This window comes from Myotis lucifugus, unplaced genomic scaffold, assembly GCF_000147115.1.
Source record: "Myotis lucifugus unplaced genomic scaffold, Myoluc2.0 scaffold_63, whole genome shotgun sequence".
In the NCBI taxonomy this organism is placed as follows: Eukaryota; Metazoa; Chordata; class Mammalia; order Chiroptera; family Vespertilionidae; genus Myotis; species Myotis lucifugus.
The window spans coordinates 2659300-2680557 of record NW_005871111.1 but is presented as its reverse complement, the minus strand read 5'-3'; positions in this window follow the sequence as shown (position 1 = coordinate 2680557).

Sequence of the window (21258 nt, the reverse complement as noted above, 5' to 3'; positions counted from 1 at the left end):
TTTCTGCCTCTTCAATTACCTGTGATCATTGTTTCATTCACACCTTTAGCAACATTAGCACTCTTGATGGCCTCTTTATGTTTTAAAATTGTGCTAATCATCCATTTGGCCAGCAACAAATACAAAAAAAAAAACCCACAAAAATATCCACAGCACAATTTCCTGAGATGTTAATCAGGCAAAGTGTCACTGTACTGGGGCGTTCTCTTCTTTGTGGCCTGAGAGATTCTTTTTGTCATGCTGAAGTATCAGCATGAAGGGTTGTCCACTTGAGAACCCAAGTTAACCAGCACATTTTTTTCCCATGAACAACTTGGTCAAGAACCAAATTGTTCCAGATGGGAGACATTTAAGAACCAAGGTTTGACCATACAGTCATTCTCTCCTGCCACAAACATAAGCTAAACCCTTGGTGCCAGATATATCTAAATTCTTCCACTCTATTGTATTTTTTAAAATATATTTTTATTGATTTCAGAGAGGAAGGGAGAAGGAGAGAGATAGAAACATCAATCAACTGCCTCCTGCATGCCCCACACTGGGGACTGAGCCAGCAACCCAGGCATGTGCCCTGACCAGGAATCAAACCATGACCTCCTGGTTCATAGGTCAGCGCTCAACCTTTGAGCCACGCTGGCCGGGCTCTGTTATATATTTGATAGTAGCTTGTTCTCATAATCTGAAAAAGAAATCATTTGGACACAGTTGAACCACATACCAAAATTCCTCTTAGAAGATGTGACTTTTAGTATAGGTAGCAAAAGCTTTTTGCTCACTAAAAAGATCTATGCTTCCTGGGCATCTAAGTTCACCAAAATCTCCAGCCAAAATATGGAAACTTTACTTCACATGCAGAAAAAACCCTAATGGTGATTTGTTAATCCTGCTGGAGGCAAACAAGAGTAATAAAAAAGAGGTAGGTAGGAAGCCAGGAAAGCCTGTTTCTAGTCTTGGTAGGTAGCAATAATAGTCATAGTATCGACCATTTAGTGGGCACTTTACATGCATTTTCTGATTGATCCTACAACAACTTTTTGAGTTAGATATGATCGCTTGCATTTTACAGAGGTGAAAAATGAAGTTCAGAGGGGCAAAGTAACTCACTCCTGATGACATTTAGTGCCCGTGTGGTTGAACAGGTTATCTTTGGGAATCAGACAGGCGTGGGAGTCTCAAACACATTTACGAGTTGTAGAGTAACCAACTGTTGCAGTTTGCTTAGACTTAGGGGTTTCTTGGGAGGCAGGAATTTCATTGCAAACGGGGATGGTTGCTCACCCTGAAAACTGTGTAACCTTAAAGAAAGTCCCCCGACCCCCTTTCTGGACCAGAATGATCTCTGAAGTGCTAACGTCCGATTTCTTTCTCTGCAGGGTGACATAGAGGCATCTCTCTCATCATAACCCCAGGATCTGTAGTGTCACTGCCTTTACTCTTCCCTTCTTTATGACTGAGTCCTCCTGGTTTCTTCTGGAAAGCACCTTCTGACTAAGTCTACACAGCTGCCATAGAACGCATAGCAACAGCTTTCCATTGAACAGGCCTGGGCATGATAACCTCCATTGGCCTCTGCCTGAACATTTTAATAGTAAAGGAGACTGCACACTGATCACATCCACTCAACCTCTCAGCCTCTGTTTGCCCATCAAAATGGGAATAATAAAAATCACATCTCACACGGTGAGTGGGAATCAAGTGAGATCAAGGATATAAAAGTGCTTCTATAAACCATAGAGAAATATAAAAAGGCACCCCATGCTGCCTTTATCAGAGTGTGGGCACACAACTCACAAAACCATCTGGACCTAGCCCAGAGTCTATGTTTACCCCCACAGTCTTAGCCCGCACAGGACCTAACTTGCATGGGCTGCTGAATGTGTGATTTTATATCCCAAAGGCTTTATTTTGCCACAATTTCAGCTGTGTCCTGGTCATAAGAGGGAATCAAGAAGCAGGAAACTCACTCTACACAAGATTGGAAGTGGAGATCAGGAGTGCAAGGATGGGAATCACTCAAACCCTGGGACATTACTTAAAAGGTTTAGAAGAGAAAGAAAACTAAGTCCTTATGGTACACAACTGTCTAATCCCTGAAACTGGCAAAGTTGTCTATACCCAGTCTAATTCATGGAGCTATTTCTGAGGATCAAAGAGACATGAATGTGAAATATCTTTCAAAAGCAGGTAAAATAATCTACAAAGTACTAGGTATGTTTATGGATATGGATATAGATGGCACAGATATATTACAGTATATACAGTGCAATGTTCTTATTTTTCAATGCTCTTATTTTGAGAATATGAGGAGCCAGAGAGGATTAGCAACTTGCCTAAGAGCATACAGCCAAGAAACACAATGAAAAGTCAAATCCCTTGATATTCAGCCAGTGCTCATGAATCATAGGGATTGCCTTACTTTGGGATCCCTCAGAGCAAACTGTAAGGCAAGGATTCGGGCACAAGAGGTTTATTTGGGCAGTAATTTCAGGGACCACTGGTTGGGCAATGAGAAGTGAGATAGGGAAGAGAAGAAATTGATCAAACAAATTTCTACCACGAAAAACTGGTGTGTCATTCTGCTGGGGAACTCTGGGAAACAGCATAGATCATGCATCTTAGAGTTATTCCACCTAAGGGACAAGAAGGCAGGGGTATTTTCCAATCAGTCATTGGGTGACTATTGCTGGGGGGAGTGTTAATCCCCCTGTCACTTACAGCACTCAGGTAAAATGGGCTCCAGTGACCAAGAATGCCCTTAGGCAAAGAGTCATGGGATTTGATCATTGAAAATTAAGCTAGCATGCCCAACAGTGGTATCAGTTGAGGGACACCAGCAGGCCCAGACAGCATCTATGACTGCTACCTTGGTTGTCCATTAGTCTAATGTACGAGAGAATGATGGAATTCTCTCTACTACTATATTCCATTGCAATATAAACCCTATTAAGGCAAGATTTTTATTTTTTATCTATTTTGTTCATTGCCAAATCCTCAAGGCCTAAAACGGTCATGAGACATATATCCACTTAGTAAATATTGGTTGAATGAATGAATAACATCCCTGACCATTGGCCAATCTTTTCTCCTTGAATGCTCCTTCAGTGGGGAGTTACTCAGGATGAGTTAAGGCAGCTGGGTTGTTTGTTGAACCATTCTCTAATAGAAAGTTCTTCATGATAACAACTACCTATGTGCTTCCCTATATCACTTAACCTGTGGCTCTAATTTTTTGAGGGGTTCAGGGGGACCAAATTGGAATAAATTTAATGCCCTGTTCCATTTGATAGTCCTTCAAATATTTTTGGATATCTGTGTGTGCCTGGTTTCCACAGCTGTCCTCTTCTGATCTGGCTTTTAGATTTTTCACTGTCCTGGTTGTAGGAAAGACATGTGGTGGAAGCCAGCTCTGCCACTCTTAAGGGAAGTGATCTTGGGTAAACTTCTTCCCCTAAAGATTATATATGACCTTGCTGGTTTAACTCAGTGGATAGAGGGTCAGCCTGTGGACTGAAGGGTCCTGGGTTTGATTCCAGTCAAGGGCACATGCCTGGGTTGCAGGCTTAATCCCCAGTAGGGGGTGTGCAAGAGGAAACCAATCAATGATTCTCTCTCATCATTGATGTTTCTATCTCTTTCCCTCTCTCTTCTTCTCTGAAATCAATAAAAATATATTTTTAAAAAAAGAATATATATGAGATTAATAAAAACTACCTGTCAAGGCTGGTGTGAAGGTTAACTAAGACTAGAGGCAACTGTAGGTAAAGTCCTAGCCAGTGTCTGGCACATGGAAGGCCCCCACAAAGGTGAGTTCCTTTCGGCAGCCTCTGGCTGGGCTCCAGCTTAACAATACACAGTTTAGAGATGACATCAATACGTTGGCCTTCCCATCCATCTCAAATACAAAATGCAGAGGGATTCCTCACTCTGAGATGGTTAAAAACTTGCTGGAGTCTCTCAGTTCATGACAGAGTCAGGGCTAGAGAACATCTCTATTAACACACTCTAAGAGTGCAATCGCTTTTTAGGCAACCCCATAGCAATATTATTTCTTATTGAGCTTCTACACCTAACACCCAAGGTCATTTTTGTGTGGACTAATCGACTATACCATGCATTGGGTACAATTGACTTTTTGAAACAAAGTGTCGTGCTTTCCATTGATACCTGTTAGATTTCTTCTTTAGTAATACCCTCTTTCCACTATACCACACCTGCCTTTACAACAGACAGGACTGCCCTAAAGGACTTTATCGTGCCTCCCTGATCTCCTGGTTCACAGTCTCATTTGATGGTATGTCCTCCAAAGATGAGCAGAAGACCGAGGAGATGGAAATCCACCTGCCACAGCTGCTCTTTTAAACCTCCTACACGAAGAAAGAAAGGAAACCTGTTAGCCTGCTAGTTGGTACTAAAATATGAGCATAACCTTATCCAAAGTCTTCTCTGCCCCTAATTCCACAGATACAAAAGAAGTAGTAGTTTAGCAAATGGACACAAGTAATGGGAGGAGAATTGTCAAGCACAAGCTCTACAGAGTATCGAAAATCAGCCCAGGCAAGTCACAAAAGTGCTGGACTAAAGGTTGAAGAGTTGTTTTCTGACTGCCATGAACTAGCTGTGGGACTTTAGCCAGTTTTTTAACCTCATTAGCATTCAGATTTTTTGTCTATAGAATGAAGAGAGTAAGCGAGCTAAAAAACAAACAAGCAAACAAACAACCCTTAATAAACTTTAGTCCATTCAGACAATAGAATATTATTTAGCACTGAAAAGAAATGAGTTATCAAGCCGTGAAAACACATGGAGGAAATTTAAATGCATTACTAAGGGAAAGAAGCCAGTCTGAAAAGCCTACATACTGTATGATTCCAATTATAGGACATTTTGGAGAAGGCAAAACTATGGAGACTGTAAAAAAAAAAATCAGAGATTGCCAAGGGTTAAGGGGAAAGGAGGGATGAATAGGCAGAGCACCAAGGACTTTCAGGGCAGTTAAACTATTCTGTATGATACTATAATGGTAGGTACATGTCATTATGTATTTGTCAAAATCCTTAGAATATACAATATCAAGAGTGAACTTTAATGTGGGAAAAAAATGCCACCTTACATGTGTTAAATAAAAGCCACACGTGCCTGGCTGGTGTAGCTCAGTGGTTGAGGGTTAACCCATACACCAAGAAGTTGCAGGTTCAATTCCTGATCAGGGCACATGCCCGGGTTGCAGGTTCGATCCCCAGTAGGGGGTGTGCAGAAACCAGCTGACCCATATTTGTCTCTCTCCCTTCTTCCTTTCCCTTCCTCTCTCTCTAAAAAAAAATCAATAAAAACATTTTTTTTTCAAAAGCCCCACGGATGTCCTATCATTCAATTCCCACAAGCAGACTTTCGTGTCACCTTCATTTTACACATGAGGAAACTGAGGGGGGAACCCCGAGTGCCCAAGATGAGACTTGAACCTAGATCTTTTGACCACAAGTTCAGGGCTCTTTGCTTTTCGCCATACTGCTAGGTCTCCAATCCTGTAACATTTTCTTGGAAATGAAATTGTACCGATTCAGTGTCTAGAATGGAAGGACGCTCCCTGTAAACCTTTTCATTTGTTTTCCGCTTTTTATAGTTGATGCAGTTTACGTGGAAGGCCGTAAAACAGAATGATTAAGAGTAAGGACTTTCTGAGTCACTTATTAGCTATGTAATCTCAGGCAAGTTAACATCTCTGAGCCTCAGGAATGTTGTGAGGACTGTGGGAAACTGCACACCAAGTGGTTAGCACAGTGCCTGGCATAAATGAGGCAAAAGAAGGCTGTGTTACTATCACTCATGAGTGTGTTGTGTAGGCAGCACAACCTGGTGGCTCAAAGTGTGGAGACCCTGGATTCAAATCCTGGCTGTTTTCCTTGAGCAAAGTACTTACCCTCTCTGTGCTTTAGTGTTTTTGTCTGCGTAAGGGGATGATGGTAACAGCATCTACCTTGTAGGAATAAGCTAATGCGTTTAAGATGCTTAGATCAGTGCTTGGCAGGCACGAGGCTCTCGTGCATGCTAGCTATTGAGATCATCCTTCTTCCTTTCTTTCAGCAAATCTCAACCCATAGTTGCAACCAATTGCCAGACCATATTCCCATTTGTTTGAAACCCACACCAAAGGAGTCAGCTCTCGTGATGATCTCCCCACCTCCGCTCGGGTTCAGATCCCATCTGTTCCCATGAACGTGCTGCAGTTGTCCCGGCCACCTGTGCACATTGCCGGCACCAGCAGACGTCTCGGGAGCAAGCAGCCCACCAGCAAGGGCTCTGTGTGGACAGCAAAGGTTGGCAAGGCTAACCTGAGCCAGCAGGGCCCTTTGGCGTCAGAGTGACCAACTAGAGCTCCCTGGCCCCCTGCAGGGAGTAGAGAGAAAAGTGTTCCCAGCAAGAGTGCTCCTCTCCAAGGCTCCATCGAGAGAGCGCCCGGAGGGTGATGCATCGCACTGCCTAGTTACAGCAATTCTGAGGACCTTGATCTTCTGTTCCACCCCCTTTGGAAGCCCCCGCTGCTGATCCTCTGGCTCTTCCTGCTCCCCATTTTTGGTTCCTGCTTAGAGTGCATGTTTTCTGCTCTGCAAATGCACTCAGTGCCTCTGGGAAAGCCCCAAAGCTCATTCCTTCAGCCTCTCAGACACAAAACATACCTTACCAACATGTGTCTTTTCATTGTCAAAAAACACAGGATGGAAAGTCTGGGGCAGATGGTTTAAAGGAAGCCCCAGTCAACAGTGCCAATTACACAATAGCATCCATACCGAGGCAGGAGCTAAAATGAAGCGCTTCTTCAGGCGCTTGCTGTGGTTTATGTATGTGTTGCACACCCATCTTGCACGCTGGTTGGAAGCATCTAGAACAGGGGTGGGCAAACTTTTTGACTCGAGGGCCACAATGGGTTCTTAAACTGAACTGGAGGGCCGGAACAAAAGCATGGATGGAGTATTTGTGTGAACTAATATAAATTCAAAGTAAACATCATTACATAAAAGGGTACGGTCTTTTTTTTTTTTTTTAGTTTTATTCAATTCAAATGGGCCAGATCCGGCCCGCGGGCCGTAGTTTGCCCACGGCTGATCTAGAACATGGTGCCACAAACCCCTGAGGTTATCAGGGGCTAAGCAAAACCATCTTCCTGAAACACCTATTTTATCTAAAGAAAGCTAGAATAAAACCTTACTTTTATATTAAGAATATATAATACAGTTGACCCTTGAACAACACGCATTTGAACTATACGGGTCTCCTTATACGCTGATTTTTTTCAGTACATACAGTCTGCCCTTTCTATCCAGGGGTTTCACATCTGCTGATTCAACCAACTGCAGATAGAAAACAGTATTTTGGCATTCCCAACCAAGATTGGAAACTACTGTTGGTTGAATCCACAGATGCGAAGGGCCAATTTTAGGGTCAAAGGTTATAGATGGATTTTCAACCATGCAGTTAGGTGCCCGTCATGCCCACGTTGTTCCAGAGGCAACTGTATATTTAATGTGAATATGACATAATTAATGAATCACAACTCATAGCTTGAATGAATTTTTTAGATAAAACACAGGATCTGGTAGTAATTTTGCATTTCCAGGATGTTCATCCCCCCCTCTGCCATAAGGGATGTTTCGATGGGAAAGTTTTGCAAACAGTTGGGCCTAAGTCATGGGATGAAGTGCACGAGAGAGGACAGAATAATACAGGGGAAGCAGCACTGGGTGTGGGGTCCAGCGACCTGCGTGTGGGCTGGGCCTCTGTCACCTTCTCGCTGTGTGACCTCATGGTCAAACAGGGATGTTAATCCTTGCCCTGTCTGCTGGCCAGGGCTGCTGCGAGAAGCAAACGAGACACCACGTGTGAAAAAACTAGTGTTCCACAAATGTAAGTTATTATGATTCAGCCTTGTTGTTTTTGGAAAGCTTGTTTCATTTTATATATCACATGTATTCTCCACTCCACCCTCTCTCCCCACCTCCCCACAGTCAGATCAAACGTGTTTGCCTTTCTCTTCAGAGTGAGGAACCTCTGATCTGACAAAAAAAGAAATGAAGTCACCGGGCTTGCTCTCGCCCAGTTCTACGTCCGGGCCCCGGGAGAAGCACGCTCCCTGCAAGGCTGAGCTGCCCAGGCCCCGTCACCCATGCCGAGGGGAAGCGAGACAGAGCACAGCAGTCACCACTGTCTGAATTTCATTATGCAGGGCTCCAGACAAGCAGAGGGGAAAAGTGCAAAGGAGCGGGTCAGCGTCTGAAATGTGAGAGGGGCAGCAGTCTCTGAAGTGTATGGGAACAGGAGGAAACTTAATACTGCTCCAAAGGGGCGAGGGAGCATTGCATCATGTGAAAATAATCGCAAGCGGTCAGCGGAGCTTGGGGGTTAGGGGAGGTGGCCTTGCCCACTGACCTGCTTGCAGAAGGACGTTGATTCTGTTCTGTGGCCTTCCAGCGTGAATGTGCAGGGGACATGCTAGTACATTGCTCTGGGTGCTCACAGGGACTAGAGATTGGACTCGGGGCCTAAGAAACCAGGTTCCATGGAGTGCTGCTGGGGGTGGAGCAGGCAGTCTGAATCAAAACCAGAGTTCTGAGAGAGAGCCCCAGAGTTTGGAACTGGAGAGAATGAGGTCGGATAATCAACAAATTAATCGTAATTACTATTTATTGAGCACTTAATATGTCTTAAGTGTACCCTTCCCTTAATCTTCACAATAACCCTATAGATAATCATCCCCACTGTCTATATACAAAGAAACCGAGGCTCAATGAGTTAAGGGACTTTTCCGGGGCACACAGCTAGTAAGTGGCAGAGCCAGAGTCTGAATCCAGATGTGAGCGACTCTAGGTTTCTTGATTCCCAACTCTCTATTCCCTCTCAAAATGGGAAGTGGAGCCATAGCTGGGAATTAAATGGAAACAGATTAAAGTAGAAGCATGATGGGAACAAGGGAGGAAGGTCTGGATTTCTTCCATGTTGGTGACTTTTTTTTTCCTAGGCTGGGGGAGCATGAGTGTGGTTTCCTCTGTGCATTTGTAATGTAAGAGTTGGCCACCTTTCCCAAGTACGTAACCCATGGCTGGACTTCAGGTTTTCTATGGGGCTGGGTGAGGATGGAGCTGTAGCCACTGTAGGAAGCAGTGCAGAAGAAGCAAGCAAGGCCGTAGGGGAAGAGGGCATGAGAGACATGAACGGACTTTCTGTCAATGATGATTTTTGCCATTGGTACTTTCATCAGTTATCTATTTCCATAATAATGTGTGTAACAAACATCCCAATATTTATTATTTCACGCATTTAAGAGCTGGCTGAGCAGCTCTGCTGACTTGGGTCAGGTTCAGATCATGTGGGCTAGGCTAGCTCATGTGTTTGCCACCAGGTGGAAGGTCAGCTGGGGATGGCTGATCTAGGATGGCCTCAGCTGGAATGACAGCTCGGCTCCACGTGGTGTCTCATGTCTCAGCAGGCTAATTTCTCTTATGATGAAGGCAGGGGAACAGGAGAGGGTAGAAGTGTTCTACATCTTAGATACACCCTCCCTCCTGCCACATTCTACTGGCAAATAAGTCACAAGACAGCCCAGATTCAAGGGGTAGGGAAATAGACTCCATCTCTTGATGGCTGGCAGGGTCACCTTGCAAAGTACTTGAAGAATTGCAGACATATTTTGCAGTCAGTCTACCACAGGATTCAATCCCAAAAGTAGATGAAAAGCAGTGACATTTCCCAGAATTCTGGGCCATGCCCTCTTCCCTGCCTTTTGTCCACTAAGTGCTATTTACTTGCCCAATCTTTCTGTGTCTTCTTAGCACTAGACTGGAGAGAGAGATGCAATGACTCTAGATTTATACAGATTAAAGAATGCCTTCTTTTTTAGGGGATACTAAAATTCAGACTGCTCACCCACTGACTTCATCTTTCTAGTTTTTATAACTAAGAAAGTTGCAATGGAGAGTCTACTTAAACTTTCTCAGTGAGCCATCCCAGCCCAGCCATACGTGTATGGGAATGCTGTTAAATTCCAGAAAGCAGATGTTCATCTAATAAGATGAATTTTTACTAATACTTCCACCCCACTGCTAATACTGTGTTTGTGATCTGAGTTTAAGGCACTAAACTCCAACAATTTATTCCTTACAATGTGGCTGAGATCATAGGCTCCCCAGAGGTATACCTTTGAAATCCCTCACATATGAAACTATTTGCATGATATTTGACATTTGTATGCCAAGAACTGACTGTTACGATGTATGGGAAAAGGCAGTGGGCTTGGAGTCAGAAGACTTGGCTGGTGCTGAAGACAAAGAAGCATCGTGGACAGGCACCCAGTCTGCTGTCAGACTGCCGAGAGCTGACTTCCAGCTCCATCACACGAGCTTTATGACCTGGGGCAGGTACTGAAGCTCTCTTTATCTCAGTTTCCTTGCCTATAAAATGGGAATACGACAGTACCAGCCTCACAAGGATGACATCATTCAAATAAGATGCTGAAAACAAGGAAACAAAATCACTCTTTTGAAAAGATGCATGCACTCTTTTGTTCATTCAGCATTATTTGCAATAGCCAAGATATGGAAACAACCTAAGTGTCCACCAGTGGATGAGTAGGTAAAGAAAATGTGGTATATAAATATAATGAAATATTAATGAGCCAAAAACAAAGATGTCCTGCCATTTGTGACAACATGGGTAGATCTTGAGGGCATTGTGCTACGTGAAATAGGTCAGACAGAGAAAGACTGTATGGTTCCACTTACATGTGAAATCTAAAAAAACCCGAAACTCATGGATACAGAGAAGAGATTGGTGGTTGCCAGAAGCAGGGAGTGAAGTGGGAGAAATGGGTGAGGTTGATCAAAAGGTCCAAACTTGCAGTTATAAGATAAATAAGTCCAGGGATCTACTGTATAGCATGGTAACTGTAGTTAATAATACTATATTGTATATTTGGAAGTTGCTAAGAGAGTAGATCTTGAAAGTTCTTATTACAAGAAAAAAAGTGTAACTATGTGAGGTGATGGATGTTAACTAAGCTTAGTGTGGTAATCATTTCTCAATATAGACAGATATCAAATCATTATGTTGTACACCTTGGACTAATACAATGTTATGTCAATTATGTCCCATGAAAGTGGTGAGAAGAGATGCTGAGAGCAATGCCTGCGCAGAGTACCCACCAGCAGAGAGTTGCCTGTAATGATTGACTCTAACCCTTGCTGCCTGGAGGACCATGAACAAGTTACTTAACTTCTCTGAACCTGAATATCATCGTCTATAAGATGGGAGCACTATGATCTGTCAGACCTACAGCTCTCACCTCCCTGGCTCCTTCAACTTGAGCCCTCAGATGGGCTTTCCTGCCTCTGAGAGGCCCTTGGAGCCAAGCCTTGCCTCAAGGGGAACCACAGAAATAGGGCGCGTGGGAGGGGCGAGAAGGATTCAATCTTCTACTAGCTTTGTTTATTTCATTATCCGTCTCATAGATTCAGTGCTAGCAGTGCTCTTCCAAATCCATGCTAGGTGCTAGCTCAGCCCATTTGTTCTGCTTTAGGGAGGCTGGTGGAGGTGCGTGGAGGGGCTCCTCGCTCCTGCCCTCCCCCTGCTCCATCAGCCACCATCGGGAAAGATAGGACATCTACCCCAACTGACCTGCAGCCACTCTGCTCTTGACCGTGTAAGAAACAGCCAAGCTATGCACGGCTTTCATGCCCTGGGGAGTCTTTACCTCCCGAAGCAGCCCCTTGTCTGACTCTGGGTCCAAAGAGACTGAGAAACAACCCTGCTGTCCTCAGGGCCAGGCATGCAGGAGGGCGAGGCCCTCAAAACATAACAAAGTGCACTTTGGTTTGAGGACTGCCCAGTATCCCAAATTACACAGTTCAATTCGACTGTGACTCATTCCTTATAGATCCCCCTACCAAGTCCTAGCAACCCTAATTAATTGATATTTGCTCAAAGTGGCACATTCTCCCCAAGCCCTACTGCTATTACCTAAGTTCTGGTCTCATCCTGGAACATGGCAAACCTTCCTTCCAGCTTCATCCTCTCCCTTGATGTCAGAGAAAGCTTGCTTATTACCTAGCCAATGCTTCCCAGTCCCTAGGGGTGTGGAATGTCAGGCCCGCTGGGCCTCTAAGATCCAAGAAATGGTTTAGTCTGGCCCTGCCAAGGCATTAGGGGTGAGTTAATTGTTTGACCAAATGTAGCAGGCTAATCTTTACATTGATAGCTCTGTGTGGCCCTCGAGTGATGTTATACATATCCAAATGGCCCTTGGCAGAAAACAGGTTCCCCACCCCTGCACAGGATAGTCAAAACCATACACTTATGCCCTTTAGAGTGGCTTTCCTCTATTGCAGTAATCAAACTGAACCTCTCCCCATGAAATGTCTCTTCCCACCTCTCTTCTCAGCAAGCTCAGTCTGACCTCTCTTCTCAGCAAGCTCAGTCTGTGAATAGCATCTTAAACGCCACCTCCTCCAGGCAGCCTCCTCAGCCCTCCCAAGCTATTGTTGGACTTCACAGCACCCCATATTATAATTGTGTCTATATAGGCAATCCAGATTGTAGGCCCATGAAGCTAGATAAGGTCCACTGAATTCCAAACCTACGCCCTGTGAAGCCTTTCCTATGGCTTCTGTGAATCCCCAGGAGTCTATTTCCCTTGCTCCCCCAACCCCCCAGTCTGCAGCTCCTGCTTCTACTCCTTCTGCCTCTAGTCTACAAAATTTGACCCAGGTTTGACCAGAGCCATCACGTAGGGCTATATAGATTGTACCCTGATCAAAGGCACCAAGCTAAGGGGGCAAGGAGGTCTGAACACCAGCCTATGCCCTGCTCACCTTCTGCATCCACCCAGAATGGGCTTCTTTTACTAATTTGCACAAAGGTACAACGTGGGTTAGCAGTGGCCTGTGCCCTTCCTAAATGTCCAATACTAACCCCTCTTATAGCAAGCTTTTGTGATAGGAAGACTATTTCAATCCTGGGATGTGTGTGGGAGCAGGGGGAGATGGAGGTCACTTCTATTCTTAAAATACTGTTTACCTTCTCCACCAGGAAATTTTAGTGCCACTTCTTACATAATCCCCAACCTCACACTAGTTCATCAGGTCCTCTCATCCCTCCCTTCTCCTCCCCTTCTTTTCTTCCCTTCCTCCTGCTCCTCCTCCTTCTTCTCTCTCATTTTCCCATGAACAGCTTAACCATTTTATTTGTTCTTTATTTTTCTACCAACACACAGTTTTACCTCCTTCTCCATCATTGATCAAGACATTTTTGCAAACAAAGAATGCTTATCCCTTAAAAGAATGCCAGTTGATACCTACTGTTAAGATAATAACACATTTCTTCTGACTGCACCTTTATCTGTCCCCACCCCTGGTGTCTACCAATTTCTTAAGGGGAGAGGTTGTGTTTCTTCAGTGGCCAACATAGAAAATCATCAGTCGATATTTAGTAAATGAAGAACTGAAATCATCTGGGACTGATCAAGACCAGGCTCGCATCCTCACTCTGCCGCTTATTAGCTGAGCACTTCAGACAATTACTTAACCTCCTAGACCTCAGTTCCTGCATCTATAAAGGCATGAGGACAACAAAGATTACGGTGAAGCAACTGAAGTACTCAGGGGTGCAAAATTTAAGGAAGCACTCACTCATAGGGCTGGCAACCTTTAAAGAGCCAGAGAGTAAGCGCCTCCTTAAATTTCGCACCCTGGGAAACTTACTTGGCTTACCCTGGTCCTGACCCAGATCTATAAAATAGGGATAATAATGGCTTCTATCTATGAGATTATTGTAGGGATTATTTGAAATGAAGCACGCAGTACTAAGCATGCCATCTATCATATTTCTTATTGAGTATTAGGGAGTGTTTTAACTTAATAAGTGTAGTCATTATTATTTCAAACTGTATTATTATTATATGAAATTGCTCCAGAGAATCATTACATTTAATAGAACCTATTTAAAAATTAATGTGTAGAGTTGTAATAATTCAAACAAACCTCTAATAATTTTGACTTGGTTTAAAAAATTGTTTTTATATACACTTTTGTTGGCCTATTGATTGAGATACATAGGGAAATACATCTTTATGTCTCACCCCAAATCATCAAGTTTATATATATGTACAATGCCATGATTCATTGCTATATCTTGGAGTATCTGTCCACAGGAATTTGGGGTTAAGCCTCGTATCTGAAACCACGGTTGGTTTTATATGTCCATGGCAGCTTAATCCAATGGCCTGTCTCTTCCAATAGGCATCACAGATGCCTCTCTTTGTACCTCAGTTACATTGTTCTGAAGGACGTAACCTATGGATTTGGGTATGTCAATATTTTCAGGTTAGGCATGTGCCCCAGATGCCCTTGGAAAATGGATCTCTCTTGACCAACTGCCAAGAAGAAAAGTCTCATGGCATGTGCCCTCGCTGGATTTCAAACATTGATCCCATTGTGACTAAGCTGTTAAACTCTTTCAACATTCTCTTTTTAAAAAAATTCTTCTTGACATTGAATTAATTCCTTCAGAGGGCATTGGGTCAGATATAATTTCTAATGTATACCCATTGGGGGGAAAATGATGATTCTTTTTTAAGTGTATTGAACCAACCCATACAATTATAGCAGAGTTCTAAAAGCGTAAATGTCTGAACTCAACGCAGTGAAATCTTCAGAATAAAGTGTCACGGTACTCCCTCCGGGTGGAAATAAGAAAGAGGATTCTCCCCTGCACCAAGGCTTCCCATGGGAAAAATCTCATGTCATGTAGCTCAGATCTGAAGTAAGCCCATCCTCAAATACCCCTCCAATTGGGTGAAACTTCATCCAGCTGTTTTCACACAATGAGATGCCAAAGGAACAGACAGGAACTTGACCATGTTTATGTAGCTGATGGTGATGATGGACGCATGAGATTGTCAGGCTGGCTTAGAGATACCGAGTAATGGCAGACAGTACCTGGCACAAAGCAAGGTTTCCATAAATGCTATTATCTGCTATGTGACAGATGCAGGGCACAAAAGCACCCCCACCCCCGGTCATTTTATCTATGAGAAACAAATGAGGAAACATATGTAAAGGAAAAAGGCTGCTAGAAAGTACACGAAAACATCAGTAACAGTTGTGTTTGAACAGCCAGGAATTCTTTCCCTTTCATTTTTTCAACCTTTTCTCATTTTTTCTTTAATGAACATGTATTATGTTTATTACAGAAACAGTATACAGTGTTATTAAATTTTGAAAAAATATTTTGAGAAGCTCTATTTTGTCTACTCTCAGCCTTTACAAATCAAATGCTTTCCAGACCTCTGAACTGTTCTGAGAGAATGGACGTGAGGAAGACTTTATGGAGCTGACAGGGTGCCATCCTCTGGCAATAAGGCTAGGTGCCTTTTTCTTTTTCTCTTCTTTTTTGTTTTCTTTTTCTCTTTTTCTCTCTCTCTCTCTCTCTCTCTCTCTCTCTCTCTCTCCTCTCAGTGGATCTGAATCAATGATTTGCAGCTGTGAGAGCTGCCACATTTATTTCTTTATTTTTTTAAACAAAAATCCCCATTGCCAAAGCTGCCTGTGCAAAATAAAAACATATAAACATTTAGAAGTTTGTTGTTATTATTTTTTTAAGCAAAACAAAAATGAATTATCCTCAAAGCAACCAGACTGTGTGGGTCAACTTTTTTTTTTTAAGTTCCTTCTTTGTACACCAGCAGATTAGGCGCAGAAACTGCTGCAGTCTCTTTGCAGGATCCAAGCAACATACAGTCATTGACCTTGGTTCAACTCCTGACCAGCCCAGCTAGTGAATAAAGTAAACAAAAATCCCACAACTAAAGCTTGATTTTATGCCCCAGCTGTTGGACAGGATGTGGATATTTTAAAACAAACAAACCAACAACCAAATGCAACTACCGCCACCAACTCCCAAACACCAGAGTGTGGCCCCAGGCACTCAGAGCAGCGCTCGCGGGGTCCTCCCCAGAGTGCTCCTGCACTAAATCCTTGAGGAAACACACTGAGTGCTCCTGGGCTGTGACAGACTGAGCCCCAGCGCCCCCGGCGTTCAGTACAACCTCCGACTCAGGTGGGGTATGTGGAGGACTTAGCTTAGGTTGGTGCAGCGGTTGACCAACTAGGCACTGTCCTGATTCTTTGTCGTAAAAGAAGGAGGTGAGAACCCTGGCAGTGTTTCTCAGTGGTTAGAGCATTGGCCCATGCCCTGAGGGGTCCTGGTTGGATTCCTGGTCAAGGGCACACATCTGGGTTGCAGGTTCGATCCTGGCCCTGGTTGGGGTGCTTGCGGGAGGCAAACCAATTGATGTGCCTCTCTCACATAGATGTTTGTCTTTCTCTCCCTCTCACTCTCTGTCTCTTCCTGCAATGGAAATCCTCTCTCTAAAAAGCAATGGGAATCCTCAGGTGAGGACTTAACACACCAAAAAAAGGGGGGGAGGGAAAGTTAAAATGATTGAGCAGTGCCCACCAGTCAGGCATTCACACCTACCTTATCTCATTCCATCAGTACAACCCTATGAGGTGAGGATTATTGTTCCTACTTTACAGATGAGGAAACTGAGGCCCAAAGAAGCAAAGTGACTGAGGAGAGCCACCCAATCAGTTCTTGGCAGAGCCAGGAATAAGACCAAGACCCCCTTGGCAACTGCCCAATAGGAATGGAGTGGGAATTCCCTGGTGCGGAAGCTGCTTTCCAGGAATCCCCAATATCAGGACTTCTTAGACCTGTTCTTGACTCAAAAGTTCAAGTACCTCAACTTGGCTCTGTGGCTAAGAGGGTTTCTGAGTAGTTTAAAGAAAGGTGACACTCTTTTAAATGCCACTTTTGTTCATGGAGTGCTTTTGTCAGCTTATCACCATAGCAACCACCCCTCCCCATGCCACATGGAGTTTGTGACCAGGTCTTAGGAGATGCTGGGGGTGATGCCACCTTGTCTCTGAATCTTGTCACCAGATAGCACAGGAGCCAGTCTCTTTTGGCCTAATCCTAAAATGGCCACAGCTCCCTTGGCAGGCTTTATTTTAGCCTGGAGGGTTATGGGTTAGAAGATAATGGGTAAATATTTTAGGACCAACTCCTCATAAAAGAACAGGGAGGTCTGGGAGAGGATTTCCCCCGAATCTAATCTATCCCTGGTTGGACAACAGTCCGTCTTTTGTACCATCCCAGCTCGTAGTAAAAAGCTAACTGTTTACTGTGAAATTTATGTAGTTCACAACCCAAGGTTAAAATCAGAAAATATGCTTTTTGAAAAATTATGTACTATGAGGAGTTTGTTTTTTTGTTTTTGTTTTTTCAGAATTAACAGTACATTTTAAGACACTAAAATAATCTGTCTATTTTAGGCGCCCTCTCCCTCTGTGGAGCACACCCACAGCCTTTCCCATCCCCCCTTTCTCCCCCCAGGGCATTACCTTCACCCTGCTCTCTCCTAAGCTCCAAGTCTTGCCTTTTACCTCTGTAACTTGTTTTCTGAGCCCATTCCTTCTACAGTTTACTTCTTCTACCTCTGTGACTTTCTAAATAAACTTGCTCTTATAGTGTGAGAAAATAACTAAATCATATGATCTGTCAATTCTAAAGCCTTATGTCTTAATCAACTACTACAAAAATCTCCCCTCTTTAGAATCTTGGCAGGATCTTAGCTTGGGCACTAATTAATTTGGGGGAAAGAGGATTGGCATGCCTTCACTTGGAGTAGGGAGAGATTTAATTCTTTTTTAAGAGAAAGAGAGAAAGAAAGAAAGAAAGAAAGAAAGAAAGAAAGAAAGAAAGAAAGAAAGAAAGAAAGAAAGAAAGGGAGGGAGGAAGGAAGGAAGAAAGAAAAAAAGAAAGAAAAAAAGAAAGAAAGAAAGAAAGAAAGAAAGAAAGAAAGAAAGAAAGAAAGAAAGAGAAGGAGCCAAGGTGAAAATGATCTATAAATGTATCCTTCCTCAACGGGCCTTGGTTCCCACAGCTGAACTGCAGGTTCTAGAAGCAGGCTTCTGTCTCATATAAAAATGATCCCTTAATTTTGGCTCTAATTTCCTTTTGGTCATAATTACCTATTATTATAATAATCTTATTACCACAATACAAAACTCTAGAGAGGATAGAAAAAATATATAAATCACCACTAAAACTATCACTGACCAATACCAACATTTTAGAGGTTTGGTTTTATTTTTCCTCCAAGTCTTTTTCCCTCGGTATGAGCTGCATTCATTCATTCAACAAATATTTATTGAGCAACTACTAAGTGTTGGACACTGTGTTCTTTTCCATTCATGTAGCCACTGTGGTAAACACTATCTTTTCCCTCGTTTTCACTGTGTACACAGCTTACATTTCTAGCATTAGAAAACAAAAAGGCAACATAAAAACCTTCATAATTAAACTTCATCCTTGAAGCCCAAGGTGATGTCCCAGGAGTGTCTTAGGATAGCTTCAGGGTGAAAAGTAACTGAGGGTCTGAAATCTGGTTGGTTCTTACTCATTTGTGCCCAGGAGGGAAAATATTACCCAACCACTGGTGCTGATATGAGAATTAAATAAAATAATCCACATAAAAGGACTTTGAAAACCCTGGATAGCCACAGAGACAAGAGATGTTCCCGTGAATTGGAATAATTAAAATCTAAGTTGTCACCCGGCTGGTGTGCCTCAGGTGTTGAGTGTCAACCTATGAACCAGGAGGTCACAGTTTGATTCCCTCTCTCTTCCTCTCTGAAATCAATAAAAATTTATTTTTAAAAAATTGCTGCCTCCTACACACCCACTACAAGGTATTGAGCCTGCAACCCTGGGCATGTGCTCTTGACTGGGAATTGAGCCACGCCAGCTGGGCAATAAAAATATTTTTAAAAAATCTAAATTGTCATTGTTAACACAATACTAACGGTAACCTCAATTTTCATTTAATTCCTGGTAAAAAGCACTTTTCAGAATGACATCTAGCTTCAGCCTGTGGGCATAGAGTTTACCCTTCAATAGTTGTGCACAGGTGGCAAGAGACGTCCCAGATATGTCTAAGTTAACAGTAAGACCAGACAGCCATCATTCTGGTGACTGGATCCTTCTCCCTGAAAAACTTCATCCTACTTTAAGCACTGGCACACACGTGGCATGTGTGAAGAGTGGTAAAGAAGCCAGTATGGCTAGAGCAGAGTGAGCGAGGGGAAAGGTGGTAAGAAATGAGCAGTAAGAGACAAGGACTTCTGAGAGCATGGAGAGGGGAAGCCACTGGAGGGCCGGGTGCAGAGAATGCGATGACCTAACTGGAATTCTAACTGGATCATTTCAGGGCCAGAGTGGAAGCAGGGAGGCCACTGAAGAGACCATAATCCTGACAAGAGGCATGGAGGCTTGGGCCAGGGACTTAGTGGTGGAGGTGATGGGAAGTGACTGGGTTCTGGGTATAAAAAATAATGTGAAGGAGAGAGTGATGTCAAGGATGACCCAAGACCTTGGCCTGAACAAGTGAAAAAAGACAGTAGAGCAGATCTTAGGAAGACCAGAAGCTCTGCTCTAAAAAATTTTTTTGAAAGAATTATACTTGTGAGTTTTATTAAGAAATTTTTCCATTGTGATTTTTTAAAAAAAAATACAACACGTATTGTACTCTTCAAAGCAACTCCTCACCCGTTCCCTCACCTCATCCTTAAAGCAGCCTTGTGAGGTGGCTGCTTCTATCCCCACTGTGTCTGTTAGGATGTGAGCGGAGAAGTGGAATCACTGTGGTTGATAGAATAAAGATTGTATAGAAGTTAGACCTTCTGCAATATGTGAGCTGCTGGAGAAGTGTCTGTGCTGGTGGTTGTACCTAAAGTTGATATAGGCCAGTTGAATTGCAAGTTGGGAAGAAAAGCTAGACAGAGAGTGAAAGAGAGAAAAGACAAACCTGAACCCACATGGAAAATATGGACCTCATGACGATAACCTGGACCCTTCGTCTGTCCCCCACCACCTCTAACCTCAGTGCCATGGATGAGCTTCAGGAAAAGCTGTGCCCCATGCACACAACTACATGCACCCGGACCCAGGACTTGAAAAGGCTGCAGGAGGAGCTAGTAGGAGTTGAAGAAGCCTGGGGGCCAGGGTGCAGCGCACCAAGAGCTGAGCTAGCAGATCAGCAACAATGTCTGTGAGCCCTGCGGGGCCTGCCCCTGCATAACAATGGTCCCGCCTCACTTCTGCCTTCCATGTCCAGCACAGGTTTGTCCTGAGCCAGCTCTAAATGGCATCCTCGCAGAGAGGGGGATTCTGGGAAACATGATTCCCGCTTACCTAGGCTGACAAGTTAGAAAGTCACCACGCCCGCTTTACAGAGGAAGACAATTAAGACCCAGAGAAATTAAATGCCTCGCAGAACATTTGTAGCAGAAGTTTTATCAGGAGCCCGTTTTGCTGATCTCCTAGTCCACGGGCTTTATTTTGTTCACATCCTTTGAGTGCTTGCTATGTGTCAGACACTGAGTCATCACCTCCATGCGCACCACAACTCTGTGGAGTAGATATTATTATCCGCAGTTTATAGATAAACACACCGAGGCTCAAATCGGGGAAATCAATGAGCCACGGTAACAGCAATGGAAAGGGAAAGCTGAGAGTCAGACGCAGGTTTGTCAGACCACAAGCCCCACACACAGCCTCTGGGTGCACGGTCTTTCTCTTCACTCGCTCCGCGTTCCTCCGCTTCCCAGGGTGGAGGATCAGAAGATGGCTCACGCCAACAGAGGTCCTGGCACCCCAGCTTCTCCTCTGTGGTCTGGGGTGCTGGCCTGGGGCCAGTTCCCTCCACTCCAGGGACAGTGTAATACACGGTGGGAAATGCTTTTGTTAATACACTCGGGAGCTGTGCTGAAGGAACGTGGATTCCAACCACAACGGGGCAAAAGCACCAGAGCACAGGCTCTGCCTGGAAGAAGCCCACCAGCTCTCGGCCACAGGAACCAGAGCATAAAAGTCAAGCTAGTGCCCCATTCTGCAAGTTTCCACGAATCCAGAGGCCAGAAAACAGAGCTGGGTGGGGACGGAGGGGAGGCCCATTGCTTTAGTAGTGAAACCTATCATTTGTGGCTTTAGAGTTATCAAACAACTCCACATTAATTTAATTCTCCTGATAATACTGCTAATAATAACTATTATAACTTAATAATTATTAATAATAATTAATAACTGTTATTGTGGTTGATTGTTTATTGTGTGCCAGGCACTCCTTTAAGCATTTTATATAAATGAACCCAGTTA